The following is a 14,940-nucleotide window of genomic DNA, read 5'->3' on the forward strand; positions in this document are numbered from 1 at the left end:
GGCCAGAATGAATTTGGGCTTTACCGCTTCTCGGGACAGAATTGTAGGTATTCGCTCTGTCTCTCTACGATATAACAATTGCATGCAAAGACTAAGACATTGTCACCGTCCTGTAGGCTCAAGAGTTCACTAGATGAGACAATTCCTCCCAATTCACTGCTTGTATTTAATTAAATCGCCGTAGGTATTTGCAGGTAATACACCCCGTCTCTCAAAGGAGCTTGAGTTCACTCCCAGCGACAGTGAGGGCTATGCTCACTGCATGTGATCATGGAGGGATTAGGCCACCTATCGGCCTTCTTGTGATTATAGAATGTATTGTCCTTGTCCTTTCTTTCAGAGAGTGTACGGTATATATTTACGTCGTGTTTTGTGATTCATAATGTTTCGCTATATGTGTTGTTCTACAGGAAGCAACGTTGTTAAAATGTATCTTGTCAAATAGTGCTTAGTAATATCCCGGAGAAACAAGCGTTGTTTATGATTTGATACTTAATAATGTAGTCAGATAGAGTTTGATAAATTAGTGCTGTGATAGAACTTTCACATGTCTACGAAGTGCGCTCAAGAAAGCTTTATTATACACCTCAATCTACACGATCCTAGGGCATCATAACTCGTAATTTGTAAGATATAAATCATGATGCGAGAATAATGAACCGTTGCGTGATATGCCTTTATTTAATTATATTTGTTTCAAGATGTTACAGTGTGTTATATAGTGAATTTTTTCGAGTGATATTTAGTCCGAAAGGGGACGCCGTTTCGACGGTATAAGTTTAGGAAGTCAAAAGTGCAGGTCAGTAAGAACTGAAGGACATTAATTCGCTCCTCATAATTCAAATATAAATTTCGTTGTGTGTGTAAATTTTCATGGCATACCTTCGTATAGATTTTTGACATGTGCTTTCTTAGTTAATAAAGCTTGTGTTTTTGAAAATTATTGAACCATTCTTCTCATTTTGTAGTATAGTCGTAATCCTCTTATAATTAAAACACCCCTACTTTAGAGATAATTAGTTTAATGCCCACTGTCCGGGCAGACCATTGACCAGTATGCTCTCGAGCCCAGCCGTGCATATTGCTCAAGTAGGTGTGATGGGACTTCGAAGCCGGGAATGTTTCCGAACTTCTCATCTGAAATAATCCATCCAGCCATCGCATTTGAGAATTATAATAAATCATTATGCACTGGAGCCCTGGACAGGTGCAAGATTAATAGCAAAATTGCATTCCTTCCATCTTAGCCACGCTGCTCTCAATTTTTTTTTTTGGCCTAGTACCTCGATAACGAACAACAGCGCGTTGTCGTTAATGAAAAGAGAAAGGAGTAGAAGTACAAAGTTAATGGTGTGCCACAAGGTTCTATACTGTGCCCCCTGTTTTTTATTTTATATCTTAATTACATCTCTTCTAAGTTGGAAAACTGCAACTACCATCTCTATGCCGACGACCTTCAAACTTACTGCCACCCAAAAGAGAATGACATAAATACAGCTATTGAAAATATGAACCGAAACTTAGAGCAGATCAGCTGTTATGCAGCTGAGAATTTTCTGAACACCAACCCAACGAAAACACAAGCTATCATACTAGGGTAGAGAAAACTGCTTGCCCATTTTCACAGTTTACAACATCCAGTCATTCAACTAAATGGCATTGCTATCCCATTCCGTAAATCAGTAAAAAGCCTTGGAGACACTGTAAATGGAAATTTTGAATTGGGATGAACATGTTACTATTGTACACTACCGCTCATTAATTTCAATACACCCTGATATTTCAGATTTACAACACAAATCAAACGTTATTTCTCACAAAAGATAATTATATTAACTTACACATATATAATACAATCACAATCATTATATTTTACTTTCATCAAAGTATCCTCCTTTGGATTTAATGACCGCCTCACAAACTCGAGTCATGCGGTCAATCAGTTTTTGTAGGTATCGTGAATCTATGATTCCACACATCCTTAACAATATTCCAGAGATGTTCCCTGCTGGATATATTAACTTCCCTGATACGTCTGTCCACTTCATCCCAGAACATTTCAATGAAATTACAATCGCGGCTTTGGGACGGTCATACCATACTTTTCAGTACTTTCTGCTTTTCCTTTGATGCAATGTAGTTCGTACAGTATGCCGACCGATGTTTTGGGTCATTATCCTGCTGTAAGGCGAAGCCTTTCCCTATTAAGCGCAATCTACTTGGTATTGCATGATACTGAATTATGCGGTGGTACTGCTTCCGATCGATTCATCCTTCTATTTTCACAATGTTACCAACTCTATCTCCGGCAAAACATCCCCAAACTCGTCTCAGCAACTCATCTTTACAAGATGACATTCCTTCAGTGTTAAAAGACATGATTGTAAAATTGGGTCCTGAAAAGGACTTACTTTGATATTTCTTGCTGTCACGTGAAAGGCTAGGTTGTCACCTGAATGGTGTGAGAGAATCAGGCGTCTAGGAAATGTCCCAGTCCGTTGCCCAGGGAGCGCCCGGATAACTTTAGTCAATATTCGTAACACATCCCGCGGGGAGAGTTCTTTCTTATTCCCCATATTAATAATAATAATAATAAATAACCTACATACTGTACTGTATATAACGTCATACAACTATATTATTCACAATTATTCCATAATGTATGATCTTTTCTCTTTTGTTCCAGCATTGCAAGAGCATGGAGCACGCAAGAGGTGAGCATATTTACAGCTAAATTTCTATTTTAGTGTAATTTCCACTAGTATATTAGAAATGATTATTAGCAGTGGTGTAGGCAGAGTATGTTCTACAACAATTGGTACTGAATCAGCACTTTCCAATGCTTTTGGTGGGAAACTTGAATTTTTTGTGATTCGGCGATTTTTGGTGCATGCAGGGCTTTTGATCTCTAACACAGGTTAGGAGGTTATAATATCTTGAAATGCTTACCACGAGAACAATCATAACCTAACAGGCTCCTACTGGAGGAGCGCTACCTGCTGGTAGCTCGTAGGTAAGGTTAAGACGAAATCTTAACGACTTAACCTAAACTTTTTCCCACGAATAATGAACTAACCTCACACAGGCTCCTTATGCAGGAGCCTTACCGATCAAGTTAGCGACCGAGGTTTTCCGGAGAGAGTGGACTTTCCCCTTTAGGGTCATCTTCCAACCCGCCAGAAAAATGGGAAGGGAGAGGGGTTCTCTTTCTCCAGGGTCAATTCCCGACCGGACTATAAACATGCTGGCTTCCTTGGAGTGGCCGCTGTTCCCCGCAGGGAAGATCTGGGGCAAAATCTGATTGATTGATTGATTGATTGATTGATTGATTGATTGATTGATTGAGAGGTTTTCATTCCCCTCGGAGGGGCAGGGCCACTTAGAAGGTGACGTCTTCTCTCAGGCCAGGATATTCGGCGGGGATTGGGGGGTTGCTGGAGTAGCGTGATAGGTGGTGGGGTTTGACCTGGTAGAGGAGGGTGAGGTGGGGATTTTTGACCTCTCACTGCTTTATATTCTTACAGTGAATTACGACTTACTTCTGGTTGATAGTACGGGACCAAGGTACGTTCTAAAACAATGGGTCCTCAGTCAACATTTTTCCATGAGGTCATTGAACCCTAGTTGAGGAGTAAGGCAATGTAGGTTCTCTACCATTGAACGAGGAATAACGACATATTCTTGCGTACGAGAGCAAGCCTAACCTCACAGACTCCATTGGAGGGGCCTAATTATTCAGGGATTGATCCGGGGTGCTATTGTACGAGGACAATGCTAACCCGAATGGCCAACCTGGAGTGGTTTTGACCGCTAGGTCAGGTTATGACGGTATATATTTACGCACGATGGCAAGCTAATCTCACGGGCCACTTTGGAGGAGTCGAATGGGATAGCGAGAAGCCAAGTCGGGAAAGGTCACGGACCCCTTTGGAAGAATCGAATCGATCGCGCGCCCATGGAGGAGCCACACATCGGTTAGGTGACCTGCAGATGAGGTTAAGATTTCATTATGACGTATTATCCTAAATTTGCACATGAACGCTAACCTAACCTCACACACAGATTCATCTAGAGGAGTCCAATCGATAGTAGAGGTTATGACGTGTTAAACTAACCTCGCTACGGGAAAGCCAGCCTAACTTCATACCAGTCCCCCTTGGAGGAGCCGAACTAGTGAGGTGAATTGTAGGTGTAGTTAACACGTGTGTTAACCTAACCTTGGCCACGAACGGTAACTTAAACCAACGCACGTTCTTTTTTGGCCCACCATTGGAATATTGACGTAGCTGTGACGTAATAAGCGCGAGCGAATTAAAAATGCAAGCTTTTCTTTACATAACCGAACGCTCAGGCCTTCTCCTGACAGCTGTGATGTCACAACGTGGGGGATTTGGAATGAGGACTGTTGGCTAAGGGTGCATGACGTAATAATCTAACGTGTCCATTCCTTGTCCTGTTTTCTACGGTGTTGGATTTGTGGTGAGATGAATCTGTTAAGATGTTTTTTATAACCGCATGCCCTTTCTGTCGTTAACCTCACCAGGGAAGATATTAAAATGAATGAATTACCGGTACATGAAATATGATAGTAGGAAGGGAGAGGGTAAAACCAGATATTGGCTCATAGACTTCTCCTGTCGAATAGCATCGAAAGGTCTGCTCAAGGCTTTATCTCCCCATCCGACGAACAAATAACTATCAACACTTCTATTACTCCTCTTCCTCCTACTAGAACGCATCTCTAATTAGTTGAGCAAAATATTTGATAGGAATGAGGAGGCAAAGGGAATGCAATACGAAGAACATTTTAATGTTAATGAAATACTGATTGTGTAATTATTTACAAAATTAAAGAAACTACTACTGATTATACTACAGTCCTTATTATGCCCCCCACAAGGTTAATGTACTCGTTTACATCTTACTGTGAAGAGGTAGTGTGCTTCCAAAATTGCAATGCACCCTGCAACATTCAAATTGAACAAAATATTTATTGTTTATGAAATGATCATTTTAAAATATATTATGCTATGCGTGTTATGCTTCACAAAGGAGTGATGCAGTTCTTACCTTGATGTTTAGTTCCTTTCAGAATCATAATCAGGTACTGTAAAGAAGGGGAAATGTTCATCCATACACTGTCTACAGTTTTCAATCTTCGGATTAGGTCCATCCCAATAGATGTGATTTACACTTCGATGCTTGTAATGTCGGCGAGAGCGTCTGCATGAAGCTACATCGATTGACAACTTTCTGTGGAGTGTTAGGATGCTCCAAAACGCAGCTAACGAAAGGAGCAGCGTACGTCGATAAAAATGCTGGTGGTAAGCACTAAATCGGTTGTTTAGGCATCTGATATAATGTTCTATTTTTATACAACATCTTAATAGCCTCACTTACTTGAGTGAGGTAAATGCGATTTAGCGTATTAGTTTCAATGGTAGGCGAACAATGTACATCCACAGTTTTGTTTGTTATCAAGACGATTGTCTGTAACCGTGTAGTCTTTTTCCTCTGTCCGTTTCATAGTGTACGATGTAGAAGCACACGCTAATGATCATGATGACGGGCTATCCTTATTTATAATCTTGTAACAATATTCGTTAGTGGAAGGTAAGTGACATCACTCATATGAATAATAAGACAATAGGCTGTTGGTTTGGCAGGAATATTTTCAGATGTTTCAAATTCTAAACGAATATCGACAGGAGATTCTTTAAATAGATTCTTAATGATAAGAGAAGTGTATAACTACAATCGGTGCTTTACTTCTAAATTCCTCAGGCGGAAATAGTGGGCGATTTTCTTTCTGATAATACGATGATTGGAATTTACAAAACGTATCATAGAGCAACCCAAATTTACTTTCCTCAAAATTAAAGTCCATGTTTTAGTAGGGATACGTAATTCCGTTGAGATATAATCTAATATTTCCTATTTTACAGTGATCAATCTGTGAGGTACCTTTTCATTGTTGAATTTACGATAGGTTTTAAATCCACAAATAATATACAATGGCTTTTCAACAAAACGTGTCGTTGTAACAGCCCAGCTATGCTTGTTTGTAGGTGGTAACACAGGATATTCATGCAGCTCCCAACTTCGAAAACGTATAGGTAATTTTGTAACATCTTCTACAATCTTGACCAATCGAAGTTTTTCTCGATCGGATACTGTTGCTGTGGAATCCTCCAAAATATACGATGAAGAGTAATTTTCGAGTCTACTGGTGATTCTGCTGTTTTAAGAGAATTATAATCACTTCGATCGCTGATCAGAATTAGCTCTTGTTTTGCGTTGATTATAATACGTCTCAAATCATCAGCAAAGCCGAAAATATGTTTTAATGGTAACATACCAGAAAAAGTACCGTCCTGATTAATCATCCCTTGTTATTAGCTTTCGTACACCATCCTGCCATCCGTAAAATACTACTTTCTTCATCACTGTAAGAAGAGTAGAGTTTCATTGCACTTGTAATATCAACATTCTTCGATCAATCAATTTCCACATTATTTACTTCATAACGTGCTTCAGAAAAGAGTAAAGTAGGGCCATCGTTGTTTAGTTGAGATGTGCCTGGTCCACTTCCATCTGCCTTATCTGGACGTCCTTCAATATAGAGGAAGCGTTCGTGCGGTAAGTTGTATACATCTTGCTGATTAATGATAAAGCGAATGTCATCATTGTTATGGATTTCAAACGTCAAGGTTAATAAGAATGAAGCTCACTTCGTACTACACCTCCATGAGTTTCTACTGTGATCATAACGTCTAGCATTTCTTCCATTTATCTGTTGTAGCGTATAACCTAAATCTGGGAGAATCTACTTATGGTCATATGTTAACTCGTTGAGTCTTTGCACACATGTAGTATGTCTACGGAATGTACACCGTGTTTTATAGATTTTTCATACTGGTTTAAGATAAAGTTGGTAAGCTACGTACGTATGGAGATCTAAATTAATGAGCTGATTCTGTTTATTTACAAGCCTAAGAATGATGTTACTAATGTGTTTTGCAGACACAGGATGATAAAGAACTACTGACGGTTTCTCAAGAATAGTATAACCAAATTTCTCTGTAAATATAAAGTCGTGCAGGACGTGTGAAGTTTGTTGATTACTATACAAGTGTGTAATAATATTACAAGTGATGTTTACATGATGATCATCGAAGAGTGCTATAGGTTGAACAGACTCAGAACGTACGTTCGGTACGAGCTCTCTTGGTGAAAATCCAACCAATGGTCCAATTGAATCAGGTTGTGATTTGAAGTCAATCTTGAATGAACGCTCAATAACACATTTATGTGTAATGTTGCTCACAGTAATTGAGAACTTGTAATTATTATTACTAAAACTCTCATCACTAAACTGTTCAATTAACGTACTTTCAATGTAGTCATGAATATCTTCTACTTAATAAATGCCTGACGGTAGCGTTAGCACACACTTATCATAATAGAACTTGTTTACACCATCACGCACATTATAGATGTTATTGTAGTTTTCAAATGACACAAGATCAAGACTATGTGGCTGATAACCGAGTTCAATCGTTGGATTAAAGTAGGCAGTTGTTTCAGGTCCTTCTCCGCGTACAGGTAACGTTCTTACACAGTTGGTCATCACATGCACACTGATCCTCTTTGTCTACTGTCTGGATTTGAAATAAGAACATAAGATATAATCGCCCGCACATGCGTGTATTGTATGTTTGCACACGGTTTTTATTGTAAACAATGTCCGCACTGCTTCCGAAATAACGTATGAGCTCAAATGGAGGAGGTAAGTCACCATACCTATCGAAATATACTTTAGGTTTACGTTTTACGTAGGCAACGTAATGATTTCCATGTCTGCGGCTGTTGTCTGTCTTAAATACAGCACTCTCACGCTCACGTGGGCATGTTCGTAGTTGATCGCTCATATACACAATGCAAAAATAATGAATACCTATTTGCTTAGCAAACGTGAAAACTTGTTCGTGTGTTAGAGCTCGATGTGGCAGTGCATTCATTGGCCTTTTTTGATGATATGCAAATGCGAAGCCAGTAGTAGGGCTATGTGCGTACTGAATACGCTGAGTTAGCACTTTTTTGCTGCGTCAGCACCCGAGGTCATTGACCCCGGCCAAGTTCGTTGATCCGTGACGTCATCACGTGCTCTTGTTTATAAACAAATCCACGTGCTCTTGGACAGCTGCCAAGCGGTCATCTTGTTTTGCTAACCTCAGTGCTGCCATCTTAACGGCACTAAATCTTACTGTTGCCACCTTAGCTACGTGGTAGCGGGCAATTTGAAAAATTCCACTTTTTTTGACAGCTGTCATCTTTAAATCAAGCCCCGTGCTCTTGTTTGTAAACAAAGCCACGTGCTTTTCGACAGCTGCCAGCGGCCATATTGTTTCGCTAACCTCAGTGCTGCCACCTTTACGGCACTAAACCTCATAGTTGCTACCTTAGGCATTAGTGTCGCGTAATTTGAAATTCCACGTGCCTTTTTGACAGCTGTCAAGCTGACAGCCACGTGTTTTTTGACAACTGCCATCTTTAAGCAAGAGCGCATCGTGCTGCATCTTGACGGCATTAAACCTCATAGTTGCTACCTTAGCTACGTAGCGGCGGGCAATTTGAAATTCCATATGCTTATTAGCTGTCAAGCTGCCATCTTGCATCGCTAAGTTCAGTGCTGATATCTTTACGGCACTAAACTTCATAGCTACCACCATAGGCATATAGTGGTGGCCAAATTGAAATTCCAGGTTCTTTTTGAGAGCTGTCAGCTGTAGTAAACAAAGCCACGTCCTTTTTTTGACAGCGAACATCTTTTAACCAGACAGCATCATGCTGCCATCATGACGGTGCTAAATCCTAATGGATGCCACCTTAGGCACGTGGTGGCTGGCAATTTTAAAAATTGCACGCGCTTCTTAAGAGCGGCCATTTTTAACATCAAAATTTCAGTGCATTCTCGACGGCTAAGAGTTCAAGCCTAACCTCACAACCGTTATCTTGAAGGGGGTATCCTTAGTTTTACGACAAGATGCCCTTCCCGACGCTAATTACACAAGACGGCAGCTGCTAGCTTAGAAGCTACTGCACAAGATGGCGGCTGTACATAAGCTGTTATGAATAAAGCTAGCTTAGAGGCTACTACACAAGATGGAGACTATCCACAGGCTTTTATGACTTCCTCGTCCTCCTCCTCCACCTCCGCCTCTGTCGTGGCATAGCTTTATATCTCTATCGAACAATTTTAAACATGCATTAGTGTAACGACGCGAAGGCAAGGGTGTGCACGTGTTTTTGACCGGCAGCGATGATATCATCATAGTTGTGCATGTTTAGACTTGTTCACGTACTTACGAAGCTGCTGTTAAGAACATATTATGAATAGAATCGCATACTATAGTTGATATCGTGAGTGTTCAGATCACTAAATAAGTAAATCGCATGTCGTTACCTTCAACAAGTGTTCAGAACACTCTTTACACCATTGCAAGAGATACTTTTGTAGGAAAACAAGACTAGAATCGAACAACAGAACACTGTTCAGAGAGATGCCGTTGTAAAAAATTCCTTCTCAACATACTTACTGAGCTGCTCTTCTCTTTGCAAGCTGAGACGATGACATACTTACGAAGCTGAACACTCAAACACCTTCTTTCTTGACATGCTCACTCTTCTTCCTCGAGTGATGTAGTATTGAACAAAACTTTATCTTGCAAAGAAGAAGAGGGAGCGGGAGGAGGATGTTATACACATCAAAGGAATAACTAATCTAAAATAAAAGAATATGCCAATTCTACATTATTTATTACATCTTGTATGCACAAGTTTTATCTTGAATAATTTGCTGTAGTGATATATGTACATGTTCGTGAACCTTTCCCCTTCTCAAGTTAATAGTGCTAATTTTTGTATGTACAAGATTCATCTTGTTTGGTGTACCTAAATACTCAAGTTGTTGCTGTACCCTAATGGAACACTGGTAAGGGAATCGCTATCCCATACACGTTTGTCATCGAAAGGAAGCAATGAACATTTATTTTGTTCGTTCGTATACACATAATGTTTCCGTGATTGAATCCTTCTTTGCGTACAGGAAGCGGCATTTCTAAACGTAGGTACATCGCGATAATGTTGAAGGTGTAAACGGCTAACTGCGCTTGAACGTACGCCTTTTGCTTTTTTTAACGGACTGTGAATTTTGAGTATCATAGGCATACATTTTTGGTGCTAAACCAATAAGTCGGTCATGATGTGGCACACCAACAGCCGCAGAAGAGGACAATCGAACAACAGGTGGCACAACACCACAGCCCAAGTCCACGGATGTCAGCGCAGCCACAAAGAGATAGGAGGCTCTTCCCAGCGTGAATCACGCCAGCAACATAGAGAAGGGCCTAAATAGAACACAAACACAGGGAATGGGAAGCGATGGAAATTTGGGCGAAGCCAATAGGTTAACAACCATAACAGAGGGTGGAAGGAGAATTGGGTAGAGCAATTCACAATAATGACACACTCCGTCACACTTAAAAAGACCAAAATATAATATACTCAAAAGAATAATAAAGTTGGGTGGTGCAATTAAAAAAAGGAAAAGGAAAACAAAACATCATCTTTTAAGAAAAGGGAAAACTGATGACAAGGCTCATTTACACCAAAATCACCAATCGTAGTCACCATACCAATAGTTACAACTAATTTTTTCTTTTAGAAGAAATTCCACAATATTTCCCAAACACCATTAACTTCAGTAGATTTTTTGAAAATTCATTACAGTTTACTGTTTATTACATTTTGTCTTTTCGAGCTCGAAACCATTTTTCTTTAAGGAAAACCATTAATAATTATTTTCAGTTATTCATATTTTAGGTGCACCTGAAAACGTCGCGCGCGACCTTACAAATTACCCAAAATTTAAAAAAAAGGTTTGATATTTCCCAGTGAACACCGAAAGCGTTTCGAATTACAACATCCAACGGACGGGCAATGTCCACAAGAAACATTAAGGTAAAAATAATAAGAGCCCACTTCAAAAGAAAAAAAAGATAAAAGGAGATTAATAATAATAATAATAATGATGTAGCACAATAATGCAGAAACAATTAACACTCATCTTGTGACCCAGTTCATCACATCAACAACATAGACACGCCATGCAACAACGAACGTCTGCACACCACGAGTATTGTTGAGAGACTCACTTCGCGACAATGCAACTGAATCACGCCGTTATCAGAAAACAAAAGACGGAACATACCCCGACAACAATGGAATAGAAATGGAGCGAAGGTTCAAACCGAAACATTAAATCAAATTTTATGAAAGAAAAATTTAATAAAATAATAATAATAATAATAATAATAATAATAATAATAATAATAATAATAATAATAATAATGGAAGAAAATTAATTTAAACGGGAAAATGGAATTAGATACAGTTCGATCCGAAACACACTTCAGTATTCACTAGGTTTTAAAATAATTTTACAATTTTAGTCGCCTCTACGAGACTAATCACACAATAGACTACACACACCTTCTCTTGTCACAGCTCCAGTTAAAAGAGCAGATCATTTTTAAACCACACTGTTCCCGTGACGCATAAGTATGTGCATCAATAGAAATAATTCACTTGTTTAAGTATAACATAACTGGTAGGCCATATTTAGATTGGCGGAATTCAATAATGGAAGATGCGACTGAAAACACAGATAAGATCAATAATACAACCTATTGGTCACAAGATTAATATAACAATGTATACCAGACCAATAATAGTTAGAACATTAGCAACTTCCGTATACTTCACAAGAAAGAAAATATAATGAATCTACCTAAAATATCACCTTAACAAATATAAATATAGGAGTGTCCAACGGCTAATATATTTATGAAGTATCTTCAAAAATATTATATTTTATTAATGCCTTGAAAACCATCTTTATTATTATTATTATTATTATTATTATTATTATTATTATTATTATTATTATTAGCGTATTTTAAAATACTAGTTTTGCGAAGGGATACACACGGAAATCCTTTCAGGACATAATTTGGCACATAAACGTTGCTTTTCGGCAAGTAGTATGTTGAAGTTGTGGTTCACAAGACGTCTCCCCAGAAATAATATTAATTCAAAACATGGACAAGGGAGCCATGTTGTCGTCTTTCTTACTGCAGAATAATCCCCAGTACGGTAGTTCGCATGGAAGGTCCTTCGTAGTTAATATTAAACCAGACGATCACTTACCAGACTGTTGATAATAATCCTGAGGTACTCACTTATTTCTTTTAAAGTATTCCCAAGGATGATATAATAGTCAGCTGCAGGCACTCGGAAACATGCACAGAGGTTGCGCTCCAAATTAACTAACAAGTTTAAATTGCACCACCAAAAATCTGAACAAAAATGTAAAAGAATATACACAGGCCTAAGCCTTCCTTTCACAATCACATTATGGTGGTTTCCAATCGTTTTTGCCCGCCATAGCGAATACCAGCAAGCCAAGCGACATGACGTCCGCACAAGCCTAGCGCTGTAGCAGGAGTGCTCGTTTGGAATAACGGCCACTAGAGGGCGCCGTGCAGAACAGTTGACTATCAAGCAGCAGAGCTACCAACTAACGAGCTCATAGACAATGACGTTCAATAAAAGTCCAGTGGCGAAGCAATTGCCCACAGTAATATTACATTATTCCGGTGTAGCGGTGATTTAAAAAATTATACCGCTACAATGACATTCATGCCGCATTAATCATTCATAAGCCCTATGATTTTCTTGTTCTGTGGCCGAATGTTGAATGGATTACTACGTGAAAAGGAAGAAGTGTCAAAGTAATGTGAATCGTTTCGCATCACATAGTAGGCATCCGTCTTCCGAATATGAAAAACGAAACTATCCATATACAAAAGTGTAAGATCAGAAAACTGTTGCTTTGCAGATCCGTAATGAAAATCATACATTTTTAATTTTGAAAAATCAAGTATAGCGATTCCTAAATAAATTGGCTTGGCATAGACGATCTCCGTTTTTTTATATTTTATTTCAACAGAAATAAGGTCACGATCAATAACATGATAGGCTTTTGAAATTTGGTTTTATGATGTATTTTCACGCGCCAAACTGACCATCTCACTGAGTAATTAAAAGAATGTCACGATGTTTGCGTACATTTTCAATGCTTTTGCCATAGATCGAGTTATTCATCAGTTTGAAAAACGTACTCTCAAATGTTGTTGTAGCACGTTGACGATGTTCGGTATTGAAATCCATGTAGGATTCAAGACATGCTTCCTGCCCAAACGCAACTATACTATGAATACAATCTAAATGTTAGCCATATTCGAGACATCGAACAAGACATAGCGCTTTTTCGGAAAAAGTGTGGCCATCAGTTTAGTATGTTTCGATGTATCGTTAGGTGGAATCATTTTTTCAACACAAAAAAGGAAGGTCAGAATGTGAATCGTGCAGATTCGAAGGGTATGCAAGAGAAGCTTCCAGCTCGTAGCCGCGATGAGGATCTTTAGCGGCCTCAAAAACATCAAAATATTGAATTTCAGTTTCTGTTAGCCATACAAAATCTTTACAAGGTAATTATTATTATTATTCACATCGAAATACTTCAGATAATAATCTTCTTTCTCTGAATTATAGCTGTCGAGGTAGGGATTATTCGCGGTGGCATGCCTGTTGACAAGCGAAGCTAGTCCGCCGCGAATGTCACGTTCAAAAACAAAAGCATGTCGACATCCCTTAGAAGGTCAAGTTGAACACCGGTACACTTGAGCATCGCATCCCATGACAGACCAGGTGTTGTGTAGTAATAGCAAGGGTCTAATCCGTAAATAGATAAACACATTTTACGAAAGTTCTCGAATATCACAGAGTAAATGTATATCTACCTTCAAATACAAGTCGGCATATTCACCTTAGGTCTGTAGATGAAACGTTGACCACACCTGGCAGGCATGCAAATAGTCTTCATCGGAAATGGATACCGTATGCTTATCGTATGATGATGTGCTGAGTGACGGCGTGCTACATTCACTTAACACACTTGTAAACGCAGACTGAGGAGGTCATTTTGTTTCTTCCAATGTTTGAAAGCTCTGAATATAATCACAGGGCAGAACACCTTTCCTTATACAAAGTTTAAATTGTTCAGCATCTGAAAAATACTCTCGAATGTATTTCAAGTCATCGCTGGAAAGCCCATTTACAAGTGTATCAAGTGAAAAGTTCATAAAGTTAAAGGAATCTAGAAAGCGAATGCTAATATCGCCTATACGATAACTGAATGAAATAAAGCGTTCATGATTTTGCGCAATCACAATGTAATTGTGCAAATTGTCGAAATTCTCGAATACGCGACTAGGATGAATGACGATGACGATAATTCTTGATGTACCTAGAAAGAAAAGCTTGAAAGGTAGCCTAGGTGTACAAAGAAAGGTGAAGCAGCCTAAAGTAAAGTTGCTTTTTTTGTAGAAGCACTTGCATCGCACATAGTGATGATAGGAAAGGGCTACGAAAGTTAGTCGGTTTGTCAACAGCTAGTCTAAAAATAAGGTAGCTGTGCTAAAATGCATGCAACTCGCATATCATCAACAGCTAGCGTAGAAGTAAAGTTGCTTTTGAAAAACGCAAGCACTAACCAACAGTTTTACACAAGGCTTACCTTAAGATGTGCAGATGAAGAGTGCAAACTGAAGAATGCTCACTGGAATAATGTTAACAGCAGACGACGATTTTCTAAAAAACAAAGAAAAAGAAGTCGTAAAAATCGATGATAATAATAATAATAATAATAATAATAATAATAAAAATAATAATATTCAATGAATTAAACTTACCTTTTAGCAGATATCAGTCACGATGATCAGCTTCGTTGAAAGTGAGGGAACACAGTAAACTATT

Source organism: Anabrus simplex, chromosome 13 (genome assembly GCF_040414725.1).
Source record: "Anabrus simplex isolate iqAnaSimp1 chromosome 13, ASM4041472v1, whole genome shotgun sequence".
Lineage (NCBI taxonomy): Eukaryota > Metazoa > Arthropoda > Insecta > Orthoptera > Tettigoniidae > Anabrus > Anabrus simplex.